Below are 8,545 nucleotides of genomic sequence, written 5' to 3' on the forward strand. Positions count from 1 at the left end.
ACTGCTCTCAATTATAGGGATGTAGCAATGAGTCCCTGACATTCATGAAGTGTCAAATATAATCAATTAAGAAATTAATTAAGTGGTGACAAATTAATTAAGTGGTGACAAATGCTCCAAGAGAAAGTATAGCAGGTTAAGTGATCAGTTGGGAGGAGAGCTATTTTAGATGGAGGTGGAGGTCAAGTAAGGCCTTCCTTGCTAAAGTTACATTTGACCGGGAAACTAAATGAAGCAATGGGGGGTGAGTCATGTGTGTATATCTGGCATCCCATATCTGCCTAATTTTATTTAGGCAAGTTTCTATATCTCACTATAATATGCATTTGTACAGGAAGCTACTATATAGAGAAATGAGTTTGGAAGAAGCCTGAGAATTAAAGAGACCAGCAGGAAAATATATAAAGGAAAAGAGAAATATTTTAGGACATTAAATATGAAATGTCTGATTTGGAAGCAAAAGATAGTTTATTATATCTCAAGCAAGAAGCAGTACAATTAATCAAAGTATGTGCCTAAACTATTGACATAGTTTTGCCACCTTAATGGTAGCTTGCTTATGCCAGCAGCAAAGAAGCCTGGAGAACGACTGGCGATGAAATTGTGAAAGGGGTTTTCCACAGTTTGTTGAGAATTGAATATTTTTCCTTGCAAGAAGTGGTACAAAGCCTGGAAGAAGTGGTTGTCAGTTAGTGCAAGGTCTGGTGAATATGGCAGATGACAGAGAGTTTCCAAGTCCAGCTTGTATAGTTTGAGCAGCATTGTTTTTTGAGACACATGGCCTTGCAAGAGGATTGGCCTATCTTTATTGACCAATCTTGGCTGCTTAATTGCAAGCGTCCTTATCATTTATTTCATCCAATTGGTTGCAGTAGACATCTGCTGTAATCAACTAACTACGTTTCATGAAGCTGTAGCGGATAATACCAGCGCTGGACCACCAGACACTATTAGCTTTTTTTGATGAATATTTGGTTTTGGACTGTGTTTCACTACTTCATCTTTATCCAATCATTGTGCTGGATACTTGGCAATTGTCAAAAAGAACCCATTTCTCATCACACATAACAATAAGGTATAGAAATGGTTCGCCTCTATGTTTGACAGCAAAGAAAGGCAAGCTTCGAGAAGATTTCTCTTCTGATGCTCCTTTAATTCATGCAGTACCCATCTATTCAGCTTCTTTACCCTGCCATTTGTTTCAAATGGTCCAATAGTGCTGGAATAGTAATGTCAAACCTTGATGCTAATTCATACGTAGATTGAAATGGACTCGCTTCCACTACAACTTTCAGCTCATCGTTGTCCACCTTGGTCTAGGGTCACCCATGTGGCTTATTTTTAAGATTAAAATCACCAGAATGGAATTTCTCATACCATCGAAGCATGGTGTGTTCATTAGCCACATCCTTCCCAAACACTTCACTGATATTTTGAGCTGTCTGCGTTGCATTGGTTCCACAACGGAACTCATATTCAAAAATAACACAAATTTTTGATTTATCTATGGTTTCACAAAAATTGCTCTAAAAAAATTTTGAAAGATAATCCCAAGCCAAAATGCATGTTAGAAAGAATGAGAATGTACCTTCACAAAAAAAAAAAAAAAAAAAAAATAGGTGGAGTCAGTGAAATGTCAGCGATAACACCTGTCAAACTTAGTATTTAAGGAAATCGGACATTCCATACTTACTAACCTAAATGATATATCAATGGCAAGAAAAGGAAACATTTCTTTCCCTATGGGCAACTGGAGAGGTCTGGCATCTAGCTTCTCAGTTTTGGCACAAACACTCTGACCTATAGGATCCCTGGAGGGTGGAAGGGAAACCGAGTACCTACAAATAGGCTCCTGTGGGGAGAAGCTCCAAGGCAAGAATGAACATTCCTTTTCCCCAGTCTTTCCTGGGGAGGCGCAAGGGGTACTCAACTTTAGACACAGGAACAAGCTGCAATGGAAACAGGGAAAAGGAACTGAGTTAGGGTTAAATAGTGGTGATGGGCCAATTATCTTGTTTCTCTATCCACAGACCTTTTGAGATCTGTTCATGGGGTATGAATAACTTAGAAATCAGTATAAGAGTCAGCCCAGGTGTAGCACACACCTAAACAAAGAAGGACTTTTAGAAAATGATTAATAAGAGCCCTCTGGAGAAACAGTGGGAGGGATGGATGTTGCATAAGCAATTCTCTGAAAACTCTCTAAAGAACATCAGGCTTAGGCAATGTAGTTAAAAAATTGACTCATTGTTCTGCTAGGTTTTTTGTCCCCCCTGTAGCAAAAGAATCAAAATTCTTATATGGCAGTTCTGTATTCAAAGACATTTACTTCAGATGACAGGGCCATTTTTATAGCATGTTATTAACCAGGGTATGTGAAAGCTATTGCTAGCATGCACTGGAATTATTGGGGTGAAACGTCTATTAATATTAAATGTTTTAGAAAATAAGCTGCTCCAAATTTCAGTATCTTAGGATTTATTTGTTACACAGTTCAACCAGTTTCCCAATCTATCTAGACCTCAATGCCATATTTGATTTTACAATCTCAATAACTTGAAAAGCTTCCACTTCTGCACATGCTGTTTTGCAGCTGTGGTCTGACTACCACTTAGTCACAACAGCTGCTTTACACTCTCAGCCCACCCTTCAGCCTCTCAGAGAGCCAGGCAATAATGGACATTTCTGGGAGGGCAGTGATGATGTCTGACTTGCTCACAGCTGTCTCCTCAACTCTTAGCACAGGGTCCGGTTCAGAGAAACAACTTAATAAATATTTATCAAATGAATAAACAAATGTCTGAAATCCTCTGTCTTGGATCAGCAATTATCTTTTATCTTTTCTGAGAAGGATCTTGTAGAGAAGGCAGGCAGGTATTTATTTAACGTGGGTGTTGATTTTTATTTTCTTCCTTTTTTATACAATTACTGCATGGACAGAAAAAATGTATGAGGCAAAGTACATATGATCAAGTCTGTCAAGATTTCCTTGTGGAGAAATTTAGTCTGAATCCTAATACAATTAGGGAGACTCAAACTACTGAACAAATGTGCTCTAATGGAACTGATGATTAGCAGATTATCAACTTGGAGAAGACTGTTGAGAGTTAGCCTTTCCAACTCTGTCTTCGTTTGGACATTTCCTATGTAACATTTTAATTTTATTAATTTCTTCAATTAAACTAAAGAAAAAAGGTTTTCCCAATTTGACATAAAATTGAAGAAGTTAGTAATTATGTTGGATTGGTGAATCAGGACCCAAAAGGACTATGACAGATTGGCACAATAGGCCAAATCTAACTTAACAATTAGGCAGCATTTCTAAGAAATTTCCTAGAGAGGGAAAGGTGACAAGGTGGCAGCTCTTGTGAAGTCTTAGTGATATTCGAATTCAGGGAGTGGGCCAAACAAGCACCAATGGGGCAAAAACGTAATTCATGTGAAAAAGGAAGGAGTTTTAATTGACACTAAGCCCAACCTGAGTAACACCAATGACTGCCAAAAAGAAAAAAAGATAATTTGATTTTAGCCAACATTAAGAGAATTGTGCTATCTTTACAAATCAAGTATTTATGGAACTTCTATTGGCATTGTTCTTGGTGCAGCGGAGGATAGAGAAGTGTCAGGCACATCCCTACTTTTAAGTTACTATTTAGTCATAGGCAGATTAGCAATTAGATAGTCTCAACTATCAAGGAAATGAGCCCTCAAAACTCCCAAAATCCAAAACCAAACAAAACCAAAAAAAAAACCAAAAAAACCAAAAAAACAAAAAACAAAACAAAAAAATCCAGAGGCTCCAATGAACTTAACAGGCATAGCCCAGTAACTAATGTTTATAACCATGGCCCAAAGTCATCAAGAACCTGCTGTAAATAAAATCCATTACTCTCTTTAGAGAAATCAAGTAATGGAAATACATTTTAGAAATTGTCTTTTTTGTTTGTTTAGCTGTTTTAGTTTTAAATGGAATATAATTCAGTTATCTGGAAAATTTAATTGTGGGAATTAGCTCATTCCTGAATGGGGTCAAATAAATCAGGTACCACTGCACACAGAGTTAAGCACTGAAGTGCACAGGTCAATACATAATGATTGAGAAAAGGGGGAAATAAGCATAAGCAGTCAGAGAAACAAGATATTCCATACCAAACTCTCTAAAGAGCCAAGCCAGATTTGTGGGTTCCAAGTTCTTTGAGATCACGTACAACGAAAGACTTTGGAGTGCTGATAGGAGGATGGGGGGCGGGGTTGGGGTGAGGGAAAGCTGCTGCTTCTAGATAAGGCAAGTGTATAAACTACCAAAATACCAGCATGTTATTCTTTACAGCTATGGTGTACTACATACCAAAACAATGGCACACTTCCTTCTCAGGTGGGGTTTCCAGTGCACAATACTCTCCCTTCTTTGTGCCTATGTTTGGACCTTTAACTTAATGCTAGAAAAAAATCATGCTACCAAGTGGATACATGCCACTCCAAATGTGTGGCCTCTAATCTCAGCTGGCCCACAGTGAAGCACAGAATGTCTTCCACAGGCAGCTTTCTTTTCTATACTCATCTCAGCTTTCCTGAACCTCCACCTCATCCCTATTTTCATCCTCTTTAGGCAGGACCTACCTCACCTCCTATTTCATAAGTGCATCTGTCCCGCACATTTTCTGCATCCTAGATCAACATCCACCGATCCTTTTTTCTCACAGGAAAGACACTTCTCAAGGCTAATTCTTTCATCTTTTTGCAGCTGTTGATACTGCTGACTGCTTCCTCCTTGACACCTTTCCGAGTCTCTTCATATTCCAGCCTCATTTTCCTATTCTTCCTTCTCTGGAGGTGTCTTTGAGCCATCCTCCTAGATGTATCTTTGTGGCATCTTCCTCTGCCCACCTTTACATGTCATATTCCCCCACGGACACAGATTTTGTTCATGGTAATCTTCTCACACTGACTTAGGCAGCATGACTCACCAGGAGTTTTTCCCGAGAAGGCTCTGCTCTCCACGCCTCTGCCCTTTGCATATGCTGTTTAGTGTTCTGAGGTATCTGCTCCACTGATCCATTTGCCCAGGATCTGCTTGTCTTTCAATATGTTCAAATGTTTCTTTTTGAACTATTTCCTGATTCTCACAATAAGCTCTATAGACCTTCTCTGTACACATCTTCTCCTAAAACTCTCAACAGCACTCCTACCTCAGCTTCTGTCATGCAATCAGTTTCTATGTTTTTATTATAAGAGGCTGCATTGCTCTTTGCTGTATTTGTACAAGGAAATGGGCTCAATAAACATCGACCAAGAGAATGAATGAATTTTACATGTGTAAAATATGATGTTGGTAATGACCTCCGTGACTCAGAACACAGCCAAAGACCGCCTGGATGACCAATTGGTGGGGCTGCCATTTGATAAGGATGTGGACCAAGTAACTTGATGCTCCTACCACAACACAAGGAAGAGTTTATGATGTTATGATGATCCTGTACTAAGTAAATCTTAAAGTTACTTTTCTAAAGACTAGAAATTAACAAAGTCTAAATAAACTATATGATAAATTAAAAAGTAAATTGGTAGTATAATTTTTTTCCTTCTTATTTTTCCTAACAGACATTGAAACACTTCAAACACAGAAGGGTAACTTTTGCTCTGTGTTATAGTGGCATGAGTCATTGTCTAAAGAAGACCTAAACCATTCTTGTATCGTACACCTTTAAACCTAGTAGGTCTTGGAGGAAAGGGATCTACCTTTGTTCCTCAGAAGGTGTCCTCTAACTTTCTACAGTAACTGCTTACCAACCATTTGCCACTATCTGCTGGGCGTGCTAGACCTAAGAAGCTTGTGTCTTCAGCAGCTCCCTTGGAGACCACATGCGCCTGGAAGCAAACAGGGGATAATGACAAGAACATCTTTCCTTCTGTCTTTTGCAATTTTTATTTTCAAGATGAAGCTACTTGTGTTTAAAGCTTTTAAAAATACCACATCTTATAGTGCTTGTATGAAAGACAATAAATTCATAGTTTCTGGCATGGTTGGAGACATTAAAAGAGTTCTAGTTGTGGAATAAAATCACAGTATTAAACCTTCCCAAAAGACTGTTATTTCCTCACTAATTCCCCTTAAGCAAAATATTTAAGATCAGTATGAAGTTAAGAGACTACAACTTTTTCTTCTGAGGATTACCTTTCATGGAAATGATAAAATGGAAAAATAATTATTCCGCAAGGTCCAATAAAACAGCCAAATCCTCCCAACAAATCCACAGATACAATTATCCTTAAACACCCTCCACTTATCAGGGGGAGAAAAAAGAAAACTTCCTTAGATCCATTCAAATATAAAAACATTCTTTACTACATTGAATTTTATAAAATCCCATTGTTAAATACTTCCTCTCAAACTCCTGCCAAATGGGAGGATTACTGCTGAAACAGACAAGGAATATGTGACCTCCTTCCCCTACCCTGATGAACATCAGGGGTATACTTTGGCAAACATACAGATCTATTTTCTACAAAGGATGCAGCTTTGGAGAGATGTGAAGGATCTGGAATAAGAACACTGGCCCTCATCAACCCACTTCCTCTATTGGAAGGGAGTCTCCCAAATAGGTCCTCTAAAGGAAATACTGAAATGAAGTCACCCATGTTCCGTAAAGTAACAGTAGCTTGATGATGTGATTGTCTCAGAAGTGATACAAGGTACAGCAGTTAGACTGAGAGTTCACTGGAACTTTTAATAAGGCAATGTTAGATAAATATTTGCACAGATGCACACACATAGTTATTTGTTCTGCTTCAACAGGACTCACCCAAGTGCTAGTTTTGAAACATAAACAGTGGGAAACTGCTGTAGTAATGACTAGCAAACTACAGCAATTATTTGCAAGAGTTGAAAACTGTTCATCTAATAAAACGTAGGAAGCTGTGTGGGAGAAAAAGGAGTGAAATTCTCTAGCAAGTGAGGCTGGAATTTTATAATTCACTTTGGCAATCATATTTGTTTAGTCAGCAGGCCAACGTTCCCACTGTGCTGCACAATGCCAGGGACAGTCTTCATCTTAAATACGCACTGTTAAAAGAGCAAATGTTTCTAGCCAAGCTACATAAATACTATTACTGCAGCAGTCCTTAAATATATACCATTTGTTACATATCTCTGAGAAGAGCTGTGAGGCCCAGAAAAGACTCTTGTTAGTTCAGAGATTAATTTGGCTGAGATGGCACCAGAGTGTTTGAAAATGTATTAAGCAGTATTTCAGAAGTGGCCTATATATTAGCAGTTATTTCTTTCTACTAATAAGTAGTTATGCTCTACTTACAGAATATAGGATTGTCTCCAGACTATATTTTTAACATCTCCTTAGCAATATAAACAGAGACCAATATATGGAAAGCTCTCATGGTCTTCTCTTTTTATTAAGCAGTGTTTTACTCTTCAAGGATATTCTCTTTATCATTGGTCATCAAAATTAACCTCTGCTTCAAAAGTGGAGAGATTATAAGAGCATGTATATAGTTTATATAGTTTTAATGGCATATAAATGTAACTGATAATCAGAATAACATAATCAGATTAATGTAAAACTTATTGTGCAAACGGCTCGAATTTATAAATAAACAACTGGCCATCTATGGAAGGTTCACATAGGAATCAGGGATGCAAAGTAATGGAAAATATAAAAATATGAAGCTGAATTTATATCTGTATACATCTATTCATACACACATCTTTGTTTCCTGTGCTTATTCTCTGGTTCCCTTATGTTTGACTCTTAAATTATCATTTAATTAGTTAAAGTAACACTTCACCAGGATTTGTCCTTCAGTAGTTATTTATGGTAACCTAAAAGCCATAGACCTGTTTTTTCCAAGTAGCACACAAATAATGCTGAGCAAATATTTTTTCCTCAGTAAATATATGATGGAAATGTTTGTGGAAAAAAATCTAAATATTCTTTTCAGTGGAGGAGGAGAGAAAATGCGATGTTTGGAAAGAGGGGCATTCTGTGCATAAAGAAGCACAGAGTTTCATAACTCCCGGGCAATGAGAGAGAGGTGTGCTGTTAGTTCCAACATGGAGTTACTTCCTTTCCACCAAAAGGCATCTAGTTATAACCTGACCCATCACTACAGCAAGGGGCAGATCCCACCGAGCACAGACCAGGAGAGGAAAGCACCACAGACCCAGAGTAAAGCCTGGTGGCATCAGAATGAGGAGTGATTTCCTGGTGGCACATGAGTAATTGGAAATTACTCATGAGAAGAATAATCATCTCAGAGAAATAGTTGAGGAAGATTCAATGTTAAAGTCTGAATTTAGTGTAATGGTAGATAGAGAGATTAAAAAAAATCTTCAAACTTACACTCTAAGAGCTGACCAGGAAGATCTAAGAGTGATAGCTATGGAAAAAAGAAACACCTTGAAGGAAAAGAAGAGCCAAGTCTCATTCAATTGCCTTAGCCTCAGCTGTCTATGAAGCTGGTTAAGTTTCCTACTTGGAAGATTGAAAGTTAGTGCCTGTGTATAATTTGATGAATTATAATTTAGTTT

The sequence above is a fragment of the Propithecus coquereli genome, unplaced genomic scaffold (genome assembly GCF_000956105.1).
Source record: "Propithecus coquereli isolate 6110/MARCELLA unplaced genomic scaffold, Pcoq_1.0 Scaffold24, whole genome shotgun sequence".
In the NCBI taxonomy this organism is placed as follows: Eukaryota; Metazoa; Chordata; class Mammalia; order Primates; family Indriidae; genus Propithecus; species Propithecus coquereli.